The sequence below is a fragment of the Canis aureus genome, chromosome 3 (assembly GCF_053574225.1).
Source record: "Canis aureus isolate CA01 chromosome 3, VMU_Caureus_v.1.0, whole genome shotgun sequence".
Taxonomy (NCBI): Eukaryota; Metazoa; Chordata; class Mammalia; order Carnivora; family Canidae; genus Canis; species Canis aureus.
Window position 1 is genome coordinate 58,210,162 of NC_135613.1, and position 20,140 is coordinate 58,230,301.

At 54.9% G+C, this 20,140-nt stretch overlaps 1 long non-coding RNA gene across 7 annotated transcripts in view; it reads right to left on the bottom strand.

Moving 5' to 3' along the window:
• The window catches only part of LOC144311103 (uncharacterized), a 76,803-nt gene that overhangs the window by 25,050 nt on the left and 31,613 nt on the right, over nucleotides 1-20,140 (bottom strand). For 3 of the 7 annotated variants that reach the window (XR_013376659.1, XR_013376662.1, XR_013376665.1), the window contains 4 exons: nucleotides 19,667-19,803; nucleotides 19,272-19,390; nucleotides 18,271-18,399; nucleotides 14,580-17,016 (listed from right to left, as the gene is read on the bottom strand). This is a non-coding gene — a long non-coding RNA (uncharacterized LOC144311103). Of the gene's footprint in view, nucleotides 1-14,579; nucleotides 17,017-18,270; nucleotides 18,400-19,271; nucleotides 19,391-19,666; nucleotides 19,804-20,140 lie in introns of those variants that run through there. The other 4 variants (XR_013376664.1, XR_013376661.1, XR_013376663.1 and 1 more) reach the window with 4 other exon arrangements.

A 20,140-nucleotide genomic window follows, 5' to 3' on the forward strand; every position in this document is an offset into this window, starting at 1 on the left:
CCTGCTCGGAGCCTCAGTGTCCCCACATGAAAGGGGAAATGAGTGGACCAGGCTGTTGTGTGCTTTCCACCAGCTCTGAGCCACCGTGTCTAAGCAGCCCTTCATCCTGCTGGAGGCTCTATGACCCCGAAGCTGAACTCTGTGGTCTCAGGGAGGCCCTGTAATTACTCTGGTGAGCCCAAAGAAAGGAGGCCACGAAAATTATTAAGGCATCCAAGGCCCAGGGAGGCTAAATTATTTCCCTAAGATGTTGCCCTTTGGCATGGAATTCAGCACTGGGAATGAAGATGGCATGTAGCCAGCAGCAAACCATCTGCATGAAAAAACGAGAAGCTAGGAAGTGCCTAATGCCCAGGGGTTTCCAGACAAGCAGCTGCTTATCTCCATTCCTTGGGAGAGAAGCTCGTGGGCCAGGGAGGGCAGTCCACAACCCTGGAGACAGGGCTTTGAGGCTCTGCAGTGGGCCTTGGTCACACCCTCAACCTTGATGGGTCCTGGTTTGTTCCCCTGGCAGGGACATTACAATATTGTCCGAGATCACTGGAAGGTCTCCATGAGATGACAGTGAAACAGATATGACCTTGTGCAGCACATGCAAACTCCCCAGAATATTACCACCAGCTCGCCTGTCTCCCTGCACAAAGACTCATCAAGTGCGTGGTTTTCACAAGACTGACTCAGTGGGCCAAAGTAAGGGCCTGGAGAGGTTCACTGACTCACCCAGGGATACACAGATGTTAAGTGACCACGCTGGAACTCAAACCCAGGGCTTGTCCCCCTCAGCGCACTGTACCTCATCGGCTGGTTCTGTGTCTGCACATCCCCGCCATCCTCAGCGACTGGACACAATGGTGTCAGTTAGCCCATGTAGAGGGAGGCATGAGTCATAGTCTTCTTGGTGCTCCCTGGGGAGAGTCCTCCTCCACCGGCCTGCCCCCTACCCAGAGCCTGACTCACACCGCAGAGCCTGGGATCACCCTGGGCACAGCCAGCACCATGCGTTCAGAAACACAGGGAGACTGCGGGGTCTAGGAGCAACGTTCCCATGTTCCACCCCCATCCTTTCGTCCCAAGGGCTGAAGATTCATAGGAGAGCAAGACCAAGTCCCACAGCCCACGGGGAAGCAGACATGAAACCAGAGCTGACCTTTTACAGGGTGAGTACTGTAAATCAGGCCTTCGAAGAGCAGAGCTGCTTGCAAATGGGGCCCCAGAAATCTTGACCTCCTTGAGTCTTCCCTGAGAATGTTACTTGAGGGTATGACTCAGTAAAAGGAGAGAAGAATGAAAATAGCGAAACAGATAAAGGGAAGATACAAAGAAATAATTGAGACCTGACCCAACTCGGAGAGGAAATCGGGTGCCAAGGAGAGAGTCCCAGGAAGAGAGAAGGCATCGTAAGACACAGCATTTGCAGACATGTGGCCAATAAAGACCGCAGAACCAGGAACACATGAGGATCTGCTACAAATTGCAGAGGTTGTGAAAGGCAGTTTCTCCTGGTATGAGACCTCTAGCTGCCCAATCCTGCTGCAATCAAAGAAAGCAGCCACTGGCACAACAGAGCCCCTGGCCTCCTGCGCAGGGTTCAGACACAAAGCGCCAGGCAGGTGTGGAGACAGGGCCCAACTCTCTGAACCTGTGGCCACATGTCCACGGGCACAGGCCTCCCGGGGGCAGCCCACCAACAACTTACGAAACCATAGATGCCCCAGCCATGGTCCACTCAGCAGGATGCCAAGTGCCGGGAACCAGGGTGGCCCCAACACACTGAGCAGGGCAAGCTCGGGGCCCAGGTGCTACGGCGCACGCCAAGGGACGGGCCTGTTGTTTCCACTTGAGTTTTGGGTTCACTGTGTGGCCGGCTATTGAACACCAGATCTAGTGGGTTTACCCTCTTCCTGTGACAGCACGTGCTTGCATGACCCGTGGCCCACATACATTCCTCTCCAGAACAGATACCTAGAGCAGACTTCCAGCTGGAGAAGTCAGAAGGTGAGAGAAAGGAAGAAAAAGGTGCTTCTGCTTGGGCTCTGCTATGGGTGGGATCTGCTCCGGGGCTCTGCCTTGGGCCCATGGGTGGCCCTAGATCTTGGACTCTGGCAACCAGCACCATCGTGGGTCCCTGCCACCGCTACTCTTGGGTTACCTTACCTCCCCGCTGCCCTTCAGTGATTCAGGCTCCCCGCACACTCCTTGCATGAAAGTCTTGTTAACATCCCTCCAGCACAGTCTATTTCCCTGGCTGAGCTCCATTCATACACAGGCCGGGGGGCAGGAGTTTGGACTTTAGTCTAAGTGCCAACAACTGAACGTAGAGGAGGGTCATGACCCTTAGTTTCTGACCTAAGTACTCTAAGTTGGCCCCTGTGCAGAGGTCAACATGGAGGAGGCAGGAGAAACATGTGTTCCGTAGGGTACTGGTCCATGGGTGCAGACAGTGCACCTTAGTGGCTGATACGCAGGTCAGGAAGCAGAGGGGTTGGGGCGAGGCCCACATTTCTGGTTTTACCAAACGTGATGCTGCCACTCCCAGCACCCACTGGAAGGTTCCTCCACTAAGCACCAGCTCAGTACCAGGGTTCCTCCTACCTTATCTGCAGGAAGTGGGAGCACTGCATTGGAAGGTGCCTCTGTACACTCCACAGGGCTTTTGTTCAAGAGACAGCAATGACAAAGCAGCAGAAAGCCCGGGGAGGGCATTGTTCCGGCCAGCACCCCTGCTTGGCTGCTCTAGGGGCAAGATGTCTGACACGGCTGGCTCAGCCCCATGACAATGAAGGACAAGTCATACCAGACGCCCCGTGGCATGCCCACCGTGTGTCTTATACGCACTCCCTCCCATTTTCTGAAGTGGGCATCAACAATCCTAACTGAGATTCCAGAGTCAGAATCAGTGGAAGACCCCTCTGGCCTTGCGCAAGTTGGATCTGGTATTTCTGAAGGCCCATGCCCACTGGGATATGACATCATTTCAACAAGATGAATTACGCTGATTAGGAGCTGACGACACTGTCAGGAGTGATGCCCCATTTAGTTGCTGGCACTACTGCCTGTTAAATGTGTACACAACAAACTGCCTTCTGCCTCTGCCCAGCGACATTCTGGCACAAACCCAGATCACAGGAAACGCCATGGTGCGAGCCACAGGCCAATCATGGGCTGCTCCCAGGGAGGCCACTGAGCTGGGCCAGCCCTGCTGATGGATTGGCTTTGGTGAAAATGGGAGGTGGAGAAACGCCTCTCCCTACCCTTGGAATCCAGGGCTCCCCACCCCCAGGGCTCCCAAGAGAAGCTACTGACTTACAGAGAAGAGAGCATGTGACCTTGCACTGAGCTCTCTCTCTCTCTCTGACCAGCTTATAACCTTGAGAAGTCATTTCTTCTCCCCGACCCTTAGTTTTCTCATGTGGAAGAGAGAAGTACAATCACTTAAACTATCCATATCATGGAGCTTTTTCTGCAGACTGGATGAGCCGGTGGCTATGAGAGCACCCTGTACCAGTCAGTTCTTGCTGTGTAACAACTGGCCACAAAGATCTCAGCCATTCTGTCCACCTACCCGCAGGTAAGCTGGGGCTGCCTGGGCTGGGCCCGACCACTCTGCCTCAGACTGGGGGTTTCCCTAGAATGAGTTCCTTGCCACCAAGCTGGCTGGTCCACTCCGTTTGTCTCTGACCTGGGACAGAGGGGAAGCATGTCAGGGTGAGGGCACAGCAGCCAGCTGCACAGTCGCACATTGAGTCCTTGCTTGCGTGGATCTGTCCACATCCCAAGGAAGGCACGTGGCAGACCCAGAGCTCAGGGACGAAGGAAGCGTCCATGAATGTGGGGAGGGTGGATGCTCCTCATCAGGTCTTGTCTAGCGCACAGGTGCAGCTCACAGGTCAGAAAACACTGTTTCTTATCACTGTTTCTTCCTCAATCTCACCAAGGGCAGAGCTGCCAAATGTTCTGTTTCCATCTATGGCTTTAGCGTCACAGCAACTGGTTGGCTGTCATTCACCAGCCCAACTGACCACTAACCCACTGGATTAAGTAGCTATTTGGCTGAGTCCAGGGGAGTGTATTTCCAGAGGTGCGCTGGAGTCGAGTGCAGTCTGTGTCATGCGGCGGGCTCCATCTCCAGCCCTGGCGAGGAGTAGGGCATCAGAGGACAGCTTCCTTTCTTATTTCTCATCTATTATAATTACTGTTCTTCCTGGCTTGTTCTCACTCCACTTCCTCAGGCAGGGGCTGCAGAGCGGCTGACACCCACACAGACTGAGGCAGTAACCAGATGTTTCACAGACTCCATCCACTGCTCATCAGTGAATGGCCCCAGTCATGCCCATTTTACAGATGGGGAAACTGAGGCCAGGTAGGCTATAGGTGACGCGTCCTCGACAGAGAGAGGAAAGGCTGGGGGTCAAGCAGCAGCCTTCCTGATCCAGAGCCGGGGTCTCCAGATTCCCATGTGTGGACGGTTTTCTCCAGTGCGCGGCAGGCACCTTGGCTCTGCCTGACCCTGCGGCACAGCCCTGGAAGTGTCAGCCCAACCACACCCCCCTACCACAGGCACAGAGGTTTAATCTTTGCCATTTATATGAACAGAAATCACTCACTAAAATTTAATTTGGTAAATTCCAGTCCTTGTCAGCAGTTAATTCAATGAAGACACGGCCCAGCCAGTCCACAGTGAGTCCCGCTATTCCTGTGCGGCCACCCCCCAGACAACAACGGTTTCTCTGTATCCCAGGCTGCTTTATTTTTTTTTAAAGATGCCATTTATTTATTCATGAGAGAGAGAGAGAGAGAGAGAGAGAGGCAGAGGGAGAAGCAGGCTCCATGCAGGGAGCCCGACATGGGATTCCATCCCAGGTCTCCAGGATCCCACCCTGGGCTGAAGGCAGCACTAAACTGCTGGGCCACCGGGGCTGCCCCCCAGGTTGCTTTAAATTTGCATTCCCTCATTATTATGTCAAGGACAGTTACTATGTGACTGAAGAACACGTTTCCTGTCTAGAAAAATAAAACACAATCTCATGTGGTGGATCAGCATTTTCTGGGTTGCTACACAGGGAGCCTTTAAGGAGCAGGATTTCTGAATGACGTGGTCTGGTGACTATGTAGCCACACTGGCTGGGCATAAGTGTTTCCCAGCTCAGAGCTGTGCCTTCCAGCAGACCCACCCCTACGTCCCCTCAAAGGCTTCTGCCAGGACCGGGAAGCTGGCCTCCAAATGCTCTGGGGATGGGCAGGGTCTGGGGGTAACAGGGGCACGTGTCAGGTCAGCACTGAGACTCGGATCATGCACACACGTCCCCTCGAGGACCAGAGGTCTGTGGACTTCCTACAAATTGATGTGTGACAGACAGCCTCCGTGCACACCTGGTGGCCAGCGGGGCCAAGAGAGTGCCTACAGCAGACAGCAGGCCGAAGCACATGACCTCTAGGGTCTGCAAGAGTCTGTGACTCAACACCCACATTGGACTGATCTGCTTCTATGGTTCAGAGAAAGCAGAGCCAGGTCTTTTAATCAAGGAAAGAGGATAAATTGGAGCCTGGAGACCCCGAGATGAGAGTCACTGCAGACAAGACAGGTAAGAGGGACTGTCACAAGCAGAGCACTTGGCAGACTATTGTGCTCAAAGGCACATGGCGGTTCAGGGAGGCTGCAATCAGGGAGGCCTCCCTAGAAAGGGGCAGGTGGAAAGGCAGAGCATGCAGGGAGCACCCAGGGGAGCCCAGAGCTGTGAATCTGGCAGGCAGAACTAGAGGGTCAGGTTCTGGCCAGGAGAAGGGGCTGAGGGCAGCAGGGGTGTAGGAAAGAGTGGAGCATGCTGGCTCATCAGCAAGAGCACAGCATCCACAGCAGGGGAGCCGAGGCTGGGGGCAAGCATCCATGGCCGGTGGTGGGGACAGCGCAATCTGGACAGGTCAGAGGGTTGTGGCTTTGGCAGCAAGGTCCTGCCTCCACTCTGCCCCAGCAATCCAGCATGGAGCTGTTTCCCTGGCCATGGAATCGGTTGCAGACGTCTCTGGCCCTCCAAGGGCACGTGTGAGGACTGGATGGGTCAGGGCCTGGCACGACCTGTAACCCTGAAGTGCCCTGCACTTGCAGGGCAGCCATGAACACAGGGCTGTGGAGTCGCCGTGTTGGAGAGCACCGAGCTTCTAAAGTCCAGGGCTGAGTCAGAACTTGAACCCGCCATCCACCAGGCACGGACTCCATTCCTCAACTCAGGGGTCCTTGCCATTGGCCTGGTGGTGGTCCCACAGAGCAGTTACTTCTGGGGACAGGTACATGCCAGGGTGTCCGTGTTCTCCTCCCATCCTGCAAGGTGCTATCTGATGGGTGTTCACAAGTAATGGCCTGCAGCCTGTCGCCAGCCCATGTGGACAGTGCTCACCAACCCCAGACCCTGGTCCCCACCCCAGCATCTCAATCCGAGGTCACACATCACAGGTAACGCTGGTGGCTTCCAGATTTGTACCATGGCCCTGACCCCACCCCTACACTGCAAGCTGGTGTGTTCACCAGCCTGCTGGACGTCGTTCTGTGGGGTGAGAGCCTCCTGCTAACTAGACTCAAACGGACCCCTAGGAGCCCCCTCCCCACACCTGCTCTTTGCTCACATCCCACACCTCCATGCACCAGGCTTCGCCAGCCCCACTCTGCTCCCCTCCCTGTGCCCCAGCCACGGGGGAGCCCGCCAGCTCCTCTGCCCCTTGGAGGTAACGTGGCAGCCTCCAACCAGCCTGCTTTTGTTCTTGGCGTTTTCAAACCCATTTCCTATGAAGTAACTGGACGGATCTATCTAAAGCACAAAGCCAGTGGTGTCCATCTTCTGAAACCCTGCGCTGGCTTCCCAGTACACGGAAGGAAAGCAGAAGAGCCAGATGGAGGCCACACATCCTGGGCAAGCCAGACACAAACATGAGGTGTGGAGGCAGTGGCAGGAAGCGAGGCTGGGACGAGGGAAGGAGGCTCTTGTTACTTTGGGGGTGACAGCAAGCTCAGCGCTATGGGGAGGGAGCCCCACAGGGAGGCCAGTGATTTGTTCAGGATGACTCCTGTTCTTCTCTGAAGAGACTGGAGCTAACTTATATCATTCATGATGGCATTTCTGCCCCAGACAAACCTATTTTTGTCAAATCTTTTAAAAACACAATAATATAGAGCATCCTCATTGAGGCCTATGAGACCCTCGAAGAGCTGGCCCTGGGGCCTCCAGCCCCATCCTGACATCCCCACTTATTGACTGTAGGACCAGGGATCACAGGCTTTAGTGCACTCGAATCATGGGACAGTTTGTTGAAACTCACATTCCATCTCCTTCTGTCCTCTGCCTCTTCCTGTGTCCTCCCTGCACATTCAGAATGCAGGGTGGCAGGGACCAGGGGCCAGGAGCGGTAACACTGCCACACACAGGGTGTCCCCCTGGCAGGGAGCAGAGTGACATGGTGTCAGTGCCCGAGCAGGAGGAGGAGGATGCCACCCCAGAGGCCATCCCCATCCGAGCCCGAGTAGAGCACATGGCATCTACTCATGGTGTAGAATCCAGAGCCAGGAGAGTTAAGAGAGTCCCGTGGGGGGGACAAGGTGGCAGCTGAGACAGAAGGTCGGTACCGTTCAGGAGGACTGATCAAACAAACAGGAAGAGCAGCAGAAGCCAGGTGTTATGGTTCTATGTGTCACCCCCAAATTGATATGCTGAAGCCCTGAACCCTAGCCCTTCCGAACGTGACCTTACTTGGAAAGAGGATTGCTGCAGAGCGGGTAGGTCCCTGGGTCGGTGTGACTGATGTCCTTGGGAGGAGACACCTGAACACAGAGAGCTTGAAGGCAGACACTGGCTGAGCATCTACATGCCAAGGGGGGCTGAACACTGCTGGCCTGTCCCTGCTAGCCTGTCCTTCCCAGCCTGTCCCTCCCAGCCTCAGCCACAACCTGCCCTGCTGCCCTGGCCTTAGGCTCCAGAAGCAGGGGATGCTAATGACTGCTTCTGCTGCTCACACCCCGTGCACAGGACTCTGTCACAGCAGCCCTAGGAGACAAATGCACCAAGTGTGTCATCAGTGGAACCCCATGTTGAACCTGAACAGATGTGTCAATGTGAATGTGTGGCCTCTGGTATCTAGAGACAGACACAAGAGTGTAAGCATAGTGTGTGTCTACATGTGTGTGCATGTATAAGCGTGATTTACAATATCTAGAACACACCACATATGCTCACACATATGACGCACATGCTTATACAGAGATGATGATAATACGTAATATAACGTGATATGATATCCTCCATACATTTCTCAGCTCTGTCCTTTCAGAAAACCTGAAGGCAGTGACACCCTAACAGCCGTGAACACATCTAGTACCTTCATATTGGCTTCTAAATACCACTTCCACTATGAGAAGAAAGGGCCCTGCGGAGAAAGGGTTGATCCCAGGCCTGGCGAGGTTAGGTGAATCTGAAGCAAGGAAGTGTTGGTAGGATGATGGGGACAAGTCAGGAGGGGCCACGGGACACAGAGCTCCCCCCCGCCCCATCAAATACAATAACGTAAGTATGAAATTGAATGCTGGCAATGACGGGTTAGAATCTATCGAATAAGACGGGAAAGCATGAGTTCGTATAGATATATAAATAAAAATGAAAATGTGATGAGGAATGAAATAGTTGCACCCTTTGAAGCATGGCCTCACCACAGAAGCGTGACAGATGCCATCCTAATGGGGACCGGAGTCACCACCTCCAGCAGTGGGACAAATGGAAGCATGTGCACTACTCCTGCCAACAATGCATAAACGGACCTTCGTCTTGGGGTGGCACAGATGGACCCCAGCACACGTCCTATAACCTTTGGCAACCTCAGGGGAAGGCTGAAGAGTTGTCGGACTGAGGGAGCTGTGGGGATGGGGAGAGCTCCATGCAGCACACAGCGCTGGAGCAAAGCATGTTGTGGACACAGTAAGGGGCACTGGCTCCCGGGATCAGGCGCACCGTCCCTAACCCCCCAGTATTGTGGCTGTGTCCTGGTTGTGCGGACACACACATCGAAAGCCAGGGAGGGTGACGAGGCAGTTCAGAAACCTGAAACTTTTACACTAGATGTTTGCTTTTCTGTGTGATTACTGTGAGAACAAGTGTTTGCCGAGAGCAGATCCCTGGACTCACCACTGGGGCTCTAACTGAGCAAGTCTAGATGAGACAAGGGTATGTGTGTTGAACTGTCCCCCAGCCAATGCTGATGGGGGTGGCATCTGGACCACACTGTGAGGAGCCAGCCTCTGCACATTGACCCTATCTGGTCCTGGGGCCATCCTTCCAGGTCCTTCCTTCACTGTTCTCCGGATGGCTCCTCCCTCAGACCCTGCAGAGCTAGCTCCTGGGTGCCATTCAGGGCTCAACCCCAGTGCCATGACCTCAGGGAGGCCTGCCATCTGGAAGCTTCCTTGTCCTTTCCAGGCTCCATAGGCTGTGAAATCTGCCCTGTGCCTTCCCTGTCTAGCTCAAAGGCAGCACTGAAGCATCTGTCGTCACAGTGACATCTTTCTCTGGGGCTCTCCACCTCCCCCTTTTGCCTGTGACCTGGGCCCACGGACAATCAAGGACAATCTCCCCATCCTCAGGTCAGCGAGTTCACAGCTTTAAGTCCATGAAAACCTGATTCCCCTTCACCATGTACCCTAAAATAGTCATGACCTCGGGGGTCAGCATGTGGACCCCTGTGGGAACCATCATTCTGCCTACCACCCCGCCTAGAGGTCTATCACCACCTGGGCCTGTTACTTGCAAACCTGTTTGCTGACCAAGCCTCTGGATGAACTATCTGGCAGCTCCTGGAGGTTCAGCACATCCCAGGTCAGATCCTGGCTTTTATCTTGGCAGAGGCGCGGCTTTGGACCACTTCCCTCCACTGGGCCTGTTCCCTCCACGATTAACCAGTATGTTCCCGACCTGGCTGAAGCCACTCTGGTGGTGACCGAGCACGGGCAGCTGCCTCCCTCTTTACTGAAATGAGGTTTCCTTCTAGAGAAAGCTTCCCGCCCCTGACCACTTCTGTGCTGGTCTCCCTGGGCTGCTGTGACAAAGGGCCACCAACTCAGCAGCTTAAAGCAGTGCACATTCATTCTCTCCCAGCTCTGGAGGTCAGAAGTCCAAAATGAGGTTTCAGAAGCTAAACTCAAGGTGCCAGCAGGGCCAAGTCCTTCCTCGCAGGAACATCTGTCCCTTGCCTCTTCTGCCATATATGGGGCTCCTGACCACCTCCCCATGCTGCTTCCCCCACCGCCTCCCCTTGCAGCCACTCTGACTCCTGCATGTCCTTGGTCTCTGGCTGATAGAGTGGTGTCTCTGGGACGGAGAGTGATGCAGGCCAGGCAGTCACCGCATAGGGACCACCCACAAGGAGAGCACACAGTGTGTCTGCACTCCTCCCTCCTCCCAGGGACCCAGGGGCCCCCAGCAGCACACTCCAGCTGCAGCTCTTTGGGGACATCCTGCCCTAGGGAGCTTAGCAGAGCCAGGGTAATGCTCGCTGTCACCACCTCCCATGTGGCCCCATCCCTCAGAGACACACCTGCCTGCCTGCCTCATCCACTCGGGTGCCCACAGAGTGGGGAAAGGACATGTGGAGGAGGTGCTTCCCTGGAGCTCCAGGAAAGAGCTGACCTCAAGAGGAAAGACCTACGGCATATCACTGGTCAGCACCCCCACAATGGCCTCTTACTTGTCCTTCCAGATCCATCCCGGGGCCTGGCTTTCTCCCACAGTCTGAGAAGATCTGTGGGAGTGTTTGTGTGGTAGGGCCCCCAGTGGGCCCAGCTCACCATCACCATTGTTATGTGATCAAAGCAGGCCTGGCACCTCCGGAGCAGGAGCACAGCCCACCCACCATCCCCGAAATCTACTCCCTCGCCACCACCTGAACCTTCGGGCCCACTTGGTCACTCAAGGACGCTCTACAAGCCAAGCACGGTTCTGGGTACAGAACAGTGGGCACCATACACAGGCCTCCCTCACCCGGCTCAGGCCAGCCCACCTCGCAGCTGACTATGGCTTTCCAGCAGACGAGGGAAGGGATGTGGGCAGGATCTATTCCAGGGATGGCTGGGTTCCACATCTGTTCTCTGCTCCCCATCCCAAAGCACCACAGGCCCTCAGACCCTCTGAAGAAAGCTGTGAGCTTGCACCCTTGAAACAGGAACACGCCCCCCACACCCCCCATTTTGCAAATAACTTTGGACACCCAACAGCCTGTGAAGCTTTTGTGGGCTCCTGGTCGGAAACTACTCCTCTCCAGAGGTCTTCCCAATCCAGGCAAACCTCGCCCTCCCAGAGGCCACGGAGCTGGTGACTCACATCTAGGGACCATCGAGGGATGGCCCCACTGGGCACCCATCCTGCAGGTGTGACAGGTGCAAGTGAACAAGATGGATGCTAAGGCAGGAGCCCTGGACACTTGCCGGAGACAAGGAGCTGGGGACTACTGTGGCTTCTACCTCGTGTGAAAACTACAGTCACGTTCAGATGGATGGGAACCTCAGTGAACAGAGGATTTTCCATCATGTGCTCTGACTTTTAGACCACACTGCATGGCTGCCATGGAACATCAGCTCCAGGGGGCACTTAGGACTCTGGCTATGGAGCCGGTGATCGAAGCACACCCACACAGCACATCCTCACATTGCGGCCTGATGGGGGCTTGGGGTCGGTGTCTGTGCTCCTGCCTTGACTCTGGGTCTGAAGCCATGGCTCAGAGGCTCCCTCTGTGTAACCCGCGTAGAACTACACACACAGCTCCGGGCATCGGCTCACAGGCCCCCGCCTTCCCACCCTCAGTCCCCCAGGGGCTCAGGACAGCCCCAGGTCACAAACAAGGCCCAGGCCTTCAGGTCCATGGTGGTCCTGCCTGTTTTCTCGGCAACGGCTGGGGGTACCTCAGGTCGCACTGGGTGCCATATTTCCTGCAGATGGAATTTCCCAGCATGTTCCCTGGACTACCACCTGACGGGATCCCCTCGTACCTTGCCAACCCCTCTGCAGCTGCCCTCCAGCAAGCATCTCAGGCTCCACAGCAGGACATGTAAGTTCTCCACACACCACACTGCCTCAAAATCTGCAGGTAAGCTATTTCTTCAAATATCACACCCACACCACCTCCTCCCTTCGCATAACTCTCACTGACTATGGATTCTTTGAGACTCTGCTTTAGGGTCACCTCTCCAGGAAGCCCTCCCTGATGACTCGAGTTGAGCTTCCTTGACCGGGAAGATCTCCACCCTCTATACTTCAAATGAACCTCCTCGGCCCCAACTGCGTGTCTCTACAGGGGCCTCTGTTTCCCTCCATCGCATCATGAACCACTCACCATGGTCATCTTCTCGTCCCCCACAGCCTTCTCCACCAGGCTCTGACCCTCTCCAAGTCATGGACGCTGTCATCTGCAAGGACTGGTCCGCTTGAGAAAACCATTCCTCTTAGGCAGGCAATCCCAAGGTCTGGCCTAGAGGGGAGCAGGGACTTGCCAGCCCCCAACTCTGTTGAGTCCACCATCAGGGACGTCGGAGGTTACCCATCCCACCCTGTCCCCCTCTTCTAATTCTGAGCTTGGGGAGGGGAGAATCCACCAAGCATCCCTGTGCCAGAACAGAGCATGTGAGAACGAGACGGGAGGGATCAGGGCATCGAGGGATGGCTACAAGGTAAATTCCTGGATGCGACGCGTTCTCACTGGGGACAGACAAGCAGCGCTAAGACAGACTGGCCCTGGGGACAGCGCTGGCAGAGAATCATTAGGGGTTTCCTGTGCAAATTAAAGTTTGGGGGCTGTTCCAAGCAGGGCACACGTGGAGCAGCTCTACAGCACACAGCTCTTGGGGGACACCCCAGGGTGCAGGAATAGGCAGTGGTCAGCAGGGGACATGGAGAAGAGGTTGTCCCAGAAGAAAGGGGTCTTCACTGTGAAGACAAAGGACCTAGAATTTGCCCTGCATGCAACAGGGGCTGGGACAGCTCTGTGTGTTATAAAGATGCCACCTGAGAAGGACTTGATCCAGCACCCCCACCATCCACGATGTGTAGCCTCCCTGCTCCTCCTGCACAGGAAGGTCCCAGGAGTCTGGAGACCATGGGAAGTTAGCCCTCTGACCATGATGCTCTCAGGAGTGTTTGTTCAGCTGTGACATGATGAGTGTTCCTGCAGCCCTAATGCAGGAGCTCACCAACATGCAGACAGAGCGACAGGGCCATGTACACCTCCTAGACCCCAGGAACATGCTCAGGTCAGGGAGGGATGGCATGGAAACCAGAGAGAATGTGGCCTCATTGGCTCAAGGATTCAGCCCTGCCAAGGTGAGCAGCGTCCACAAATGCCACAGCCCTCCCCACAGCAATGATCTGACGGGCATCCTGGTTGTGTGGGGGGACACTGGCCCCAAGCAGGGAGGGAAATGAGGGAAGGCACTCAGTGCTGCCAGGCGTCTGCCCCAGCACCGTGCTGGTGTCCACAGTCCCCAGGGCCTACCCCGGAGCCCCAGACCGACCTCTTGGTCTTGGTCCTGCCAGCCTGCGGGTCATCCTCTCAGGAGCAGAAGACTCAGGGTCCACATGGCGGGAAAGGCCCACAGCAGCATCCCAGCCTGTGCCACGGAAGCCACTGGAATGTCACAGTGTCCAGCTCCTCCCTGTCCTCCCCAAGAATCACAGTGTCAGGAACCAGGCTCCCTTCTCTGTGGCCCCACAGTCCTATGTAAGCCGGTCCCACAGCCTGGCTTGTTCAAGGTCAGCTTTTTTCTCTAGTCAAGGAAGCCCTTGAAGGCAATGCCTAGGTCAAGCATGCAGGAGGTGCTCAATAATGACCCCTGAGCCATGGGACTGCAGGCACCCTGCACAAGTCCTGGATCAGGCCTATGCAGGAGCTCATGCAGTGGATGCTCATGCAGTGGGTGCTCCCGCCCTCTCTCCCTGGCTCACCATCAGCCCAAGATCATCTTCCACACCCCTTCTGAACACACAGAACCTCCGCTGCTCAGACGAACCAGAGAACAGCAATCCCAGGAATATCACTGAGAGCATCTACTCCTCAACAAAGGAAGGCACTCCTGTCTCCAGGAAAATATATGTCGTTCCTGGCTGGTCGGATCCACTGGCTGAGGCACTGTGACACCACCAGACACCCTTTCCAGAGCATGCACTGAGCATGGGTGACACACCACCCACTGCGCCGGGTACCATGGTGAGTAAGCGTGGACTCCCACACTGGAGGCAAGGCGAGGCGAGGCGAGGCTTCCATCAGGTCTAGGCCTGGGCAGATCTCAAGAACACATCCCTCCATGCTCACGGAAATTCTGTCCACGATGGAAAGAACCGCACCAGGTCTGCCTGTGATGACGAGCCAGCGAGAGCTGTCAAATGCCAAGGAAGGCAGTTGTTTGTTTAATTTTGTTATCTGGTTTTCCTTCCAAGAGACTGAAACTGGATACGAACAGTGGAAGGATATTTTTAAATATTCAGACCAAACGGTGGCATTTGAATGAAAACTTTTGCTTGGAGATTTTACAAGTCCCATTTTGTGCCAAAAGATACACTTGATTTTTTTTTTCTTTAGCTGTTTTTATTCTTTAACTTATTGATTGATTTGGATACCCAAAAAAGTGCACGAGCCTGTCTTCCAGGCACCAGGAAAAGCACCGTGTGTGGCGGCAGCCTGAAGTCGCAGCCCCCATCCTCACCACCACCCTGTCAGCCTGAGGCCACTGTCAGCACCGTGACCCATGGGGACTGACTTCCTGCAGCTGCAGAAACAAGTCACCACACGCTCAGCACCTGGAAGCAGAACCAACTTATTCTCTCTCAGCTCTGGAGACATGGGTTCTAAAATGCATCCCTTCTGGACGGCCTGGGCAAGATCAAGGGTCCAGCAGCACCTTGCCCTTGGCTCTAGGGCCCTTCTCCACCTTCAAAGCAGCAGAGGAGAAGCTCCACCTCTGCTTCCCTCCCTCCTGCTCTCATACACACAGGGACGTGTATGAGCACACCTGTATACATAGGCACGTGTGAGCACACAGGCACACATGAGCAAACACATGCAAGCATATATATGCAAACGCACACATGCACATGTGAGCACACACCTCTGCTTCCCTCGTCACACCTCCTCTGACACAAACCCTCCTGCCCACTCACCCACTTAGGAGGGTCCTCAGGAGCACCTGGTGCCCATCCGAACAATCCAGGACAATCTCCCCACAGAACCTAATTCAATCACACCCACAAAGTCCCTTCTGCAGAGTGAGGTCACAGTTTGGGGCATTAGGATGCGGCGTGTTTGGTAGGCTATGACTCCATCTGGCACAGGCCCCATCCAGCTCCAGAGGGGTGGTGCTGTTACAGTTTCTGGGGCCTTGGGCTGACCCCCTGGGTCTTGTGGTAGCCGGCAGAGGCTCATTCACCAAGTCCCAAGATGCCCCGTGTATGTGGCTCCCAGCAGTGTGCTGCCCCTCTCTGGCCCTCAGTCTCCCTTTTGTGCCAGGACAGACACGGGATTCCAGTTCTGCCCTCCAACTCCAAGACCGCTCAGCCAACAGGCTGACCAGGGAAGGCCCAGTCTGCTGCTTGTCGGCCGGCAGTGAGGACAGCGGTGTCCAGAGAGAAGCCATTTGCTCAGGACCCAGTAGTGGGAATGATGAAGTCATTATGTGTTCTAATTAAATCAGCACAAATTTAATTTGGATGTAAAACATCCAAGAGGGGCAGTCTGAGTGGCTCAGCAGTTTAGTGCCTGCCTTCAGCCCAGGCCCTGATCCTGGAGACCCGGCATCAAGTCCCACGTCAGGCTTGATTCATGGAATATGATTCTCCCTTTGCCTGTGTCTCTGCCTCTCTCTCTCTCTCTCTCTCTCTGTCTCTGTGTGTGTGTGTGTGTGTATGTCTCATTAGTGAATAAATAAAATCTTAAAAAAAAAAAATCCAGGAGCACTGCTCTCCAAGGCCTCCAGGAGGGAAGGTGCCCTTGGGGACCCAGGAAAGGGCCACTGTGCACTGTGACCACCGGCCCCTCCATGGGGCAGGGAAGGGTCAGTGACAGCCCAGCAGAGGACCCCAGCTCCCCACCTGGACATCCCAACACAGTAGAAGGAAAGGGAGAGCCTGGGGGTGTAGGGATGGTGACCAAGCAGGCCATGGCTCCAAGACGGGAATGCAAGCCACCTGGCAGGGTGGCTCTGAGATGCTGCCAAAGGAATGCCCCTCGCCATGCTCCACCGGAGACAAACTCCAGTGACACATCTCCCCTCGATCTCCTGACCTCAGGGTTCACCAATCTCAGAAAACACTCCTGCTGGTGCCTACTTTGCTACGGGGGAAAATCCTCATAATAAAGATTCCTGGCTAATAACAAGCACCCTGTATCATGGAAATTTTGCAGACATTTTTCCACAATAAAAATGAAAAAAAGTTCTCTACGAAGGTTTCTGTTCTGCTGCATTTACCACCCCTGGGAAGAAGATGTGATAGAACTTGACTCCGTTTTAAGGCCATCCTGGGGAACGGAGATGCTGTCAATGCAAGCATGAAGGAGTTATGGGGACAGAAGTCAGAGATGGAGACCATGATATTCAAATAAATGTTATTATTTGAAATTGGATTTGTGGCAGCAGCTAGAACAGTCAATGCGGGGACCATGAAGGTCACACCTGCAAACAGCGAGGACACCTTGAGCCCTGCTGCCTGAAACTGCAGCTTCCACGGGCCTGGTCCTCCCAGATTCCTCTCAAGGTGGCTTTTACCTGAGAATACCTTCATCCTCAAGGGAAGGATCAGTGACCACACAGGGACAGACAGGACAAGGCTGACACGCAGGGGCAAGCAGAGATGGGGGAGGAGGTGCAACCCATCGGCTAAACACAGAACGCAGCCACCAGGCAAGCCTGTGAGTAGTGTCAGGAGGTCCCAGCAGACGTCCTGGGAGAGAAGGTTGGAGAAACAGTCTCCTCTGGGGGCATAGACAGTGGGCAGGAGACCAGGCAGCCTGTTTATTGAAGGAACAGATGAATTATGAATGAATGAATTCCCAAGCACATCACTCTGGGCCAGCTCAGGGCTGAGCCCTCCAGCCTGTCGTGGGCTCTCCAGAAGGAGGTCGCCCAACCCTGCCCTCCTCCAGGAGCCTCCAGACACCCTCCGTGCAGACTCTTCTGACAGCCCCAGGCATCCCTTACTAACCCGTCCTGATGCCCGGCTGCCCTCGGGGTGAGCGGCACTTCACCCGACAGCTACTTCTGGAGTTCCCTGGTCAGCTTCCTCTCAGCCCCGCAGCCCAGCAGCTGCCATGCCCTCTTCATCCCACCTTCCTGCTTCCTTCTTCCACCTTAGAGCATACTCGCCCATCTCGGCTGGCTGCCTCCAGACCTGCCCTCTGTAGCAGGCAGGTCCCACCCATCATGCTGCAGTAACAAGCAGCCCCAATTTTAGGATCTGACAGCAGCCACTCCCCACCACAGGGTCCAGCGTGCACAAATGTGTGGACGCCTCATCCTCTGCGAGGTGGGGCTGGCCCTGGCGCCCGCTCCAACCAGCCCACATCCAACCTCCCAGCGTGTGGCTGCAGGGCATTCATGGGCTGTGCCTGCCTCCATCTGTGCCTGGAGGCCTCAGTTACAACTGCCCGGAGTAGGGCTGGAAAGCCAGGTGCCCTCTGGGTGACCTGGACGTCCACTCTGGGACAACGAGGTGCAGGGGAGGTACCTGAACCATCCTTCTGTAATGAACCCAGAAATGTGTACAGAGAGAGAGGCGGGACACCCAGCCCCGCTCCCAGCAGACTGCAGACCCACTGGAATTTAACCAAATGCCAGTGTCCCCAGCAGTGGGGACTGCTGTCACTCTGCCCTCACAGCACCCACTCCCTGCCCCTGCCTCTTTCCTCAGGACATGCTATGAACCTTTCAGGTCACTCACAGAAAACTGAACAGTGACAAGTGGTTTCGATGACAGCATCCCCTCCTCTAAAACCTGCTGTGGCTCCCCATAGTTGAGGAGGTGAACAAGCAGCCCAAATGGCTTTGTTAACCAGACCCCATGGCATTTCGGGCACTGACACAGGCTTCCTGTAACCCCATGGCAATCACAGGTAAGAGGGAAGACATTCTCAAGTTGTGGATGGGGAAAGTCAGGCCCCACAAGGTGAGGAGTCACAAAGCCTCACCAGCAAAGCCAGAGTGGAACCCTGGTCTTTTGATATCAAATACTCACAATGAGACCAGCCTCACCAGGAGCTACTCACCAACAGCTTCCTCGAGTGCACATGGTTCCATGCACCCGTCCCAGGGAATGCGGCGTGAACAAGGGATGCTCCCTCCTTCCAGCTCCTGCTGTCCTGCTTCCAGCAGAGGCCCTGGTTCAGTGCCCACTGCTAGAACCCAGGGGTCAAAACCAGGGTAACATGTCATTTCCCACCAGTGTGGGGTGACCACGCAGGGACACATGAACAGATGCACTCAGCTAGCTGTGGGGGACGGGTAAGAACTGCTCTCCCACACGCTGGGCAGATGGCCAGCAGGCCAGGTGGCACCTCATCTCTATCAGCATGGCCAGGACCTCTTGTAGTTTGGTGGCAGGATTCCAGGAAAGTGAGATGGACTCTCAGGGGCCAGCCCAGAACTGCCAAGGTGTCACTCCCAGCACATTCTGTGTCAGAGTGGACAGCAGGGCCAGCCCAACATTACAGGAGGGGATGAGCTCCAACCGTGTGACCCGAGGCAAGTTTCACAGCCTCCCCACCTCAACCATAGAACTGAGGCTATGCAATGGAATCAGGGTTACTGCAGCAGCTGAAGTAAGGAGGGGGGTGTTTACAGTAAGGCTCTCAGAGTGAGCGATGGATGCTGTTATCGATCCAAGACAATCCCGTAAGACACAGCTATGCCCCGGCCAAGGCTCACACAGCTAGTGATGGAGGGGATGGTCAATCCACCCACACAGCCTCCTGCCCTTTACAGTCAGGCTCTGCTCCCTTCTGTGTCATCTTGAAAAGGCCTGATGTCTCTGAGACTCAATATTCCCATCTATAAGTGAGGACAGGAATAATTCATGCTTCATGAGGTTATGTGACACTGAGGGAGTTATCATACAGAGGCACATAGAACCACCCCAAATAATAAAAAATAAAATCTAGAGCCAGTATCTTGAGGTTCAAATTCCAGCTCTGCTGGCTGTGTGAGCCTGTGTACATTACTTAACTTCTCTTTGCTTCATTTCTCTCTAAAACAGAATAACAGCACCTACCTCGTATGGTTGATACAGACGCTGAATGTGTTAGAAAGAAAGCACTTAGACTGGTGTCCTGCACGTGGTAAATGCTGAGAAACAGCTCAGACGTGCCGGGCTTGGGCCCAATGTCATATCTGTGGAATTCCAGAATCTACATTCAACTGCACCTCAAGAAATGCAACTCAGTAACACCCACACATCAGGACCAAGGAATACCCACTGGGCGGTAAGAGGAACCCAGAAACACACAGCCAAGTGCAATGTGGCACAGCCGCCAGTAGGTGTGTACTGAGATCAGCCTGTTCCACCCTGAACCGCAGAAAGTGGGGCTGCCCACCAGCTGACGGCTTGGTGCTTGGTCCCCTGGCCTGCGCCCAGGGATGGGAGAAGGACCACTGGGCGCTGCTTACCTTCATAGTGAGAACACAGGGCTCCTTTGTTCTGCCTGTGAGTTGTGATTTCATGATGCAACTTGCTTCCAAAGCTGCCATGGCCCAAGTCTGGCCAGAAACAGGATCCCAGGCTCCTGCTGAGAACTCCAGGTCCCCTTGGGAGAGGAGAGGGAAACACAGGACCCAGACTGGAAGATGGGGTGTGGGGTCACCCGGCCGTCCCTGTGCCCATGGCCAACGGTGTGTGCCAGGGTGAAGGCTGAGCCCCTCTGCAGCCCTACTTAATGCTTACTGAGCACCTGCTATATGCCCACCTTCCTCCAGGCCTGTTTAAGTCAACATCTATGATCCTGAGAATCCCATGGAGCAGGTGCCACTACTCTCCCCATTTCAGGAACCTGGACACAGAGGCTCAAAGGTCAGCAGACAGGCCAGAGGTCATTTTTAGACCAGTAAGTGGTGGGCAGAGGCTAGACCCAGGCCAGCATTGAT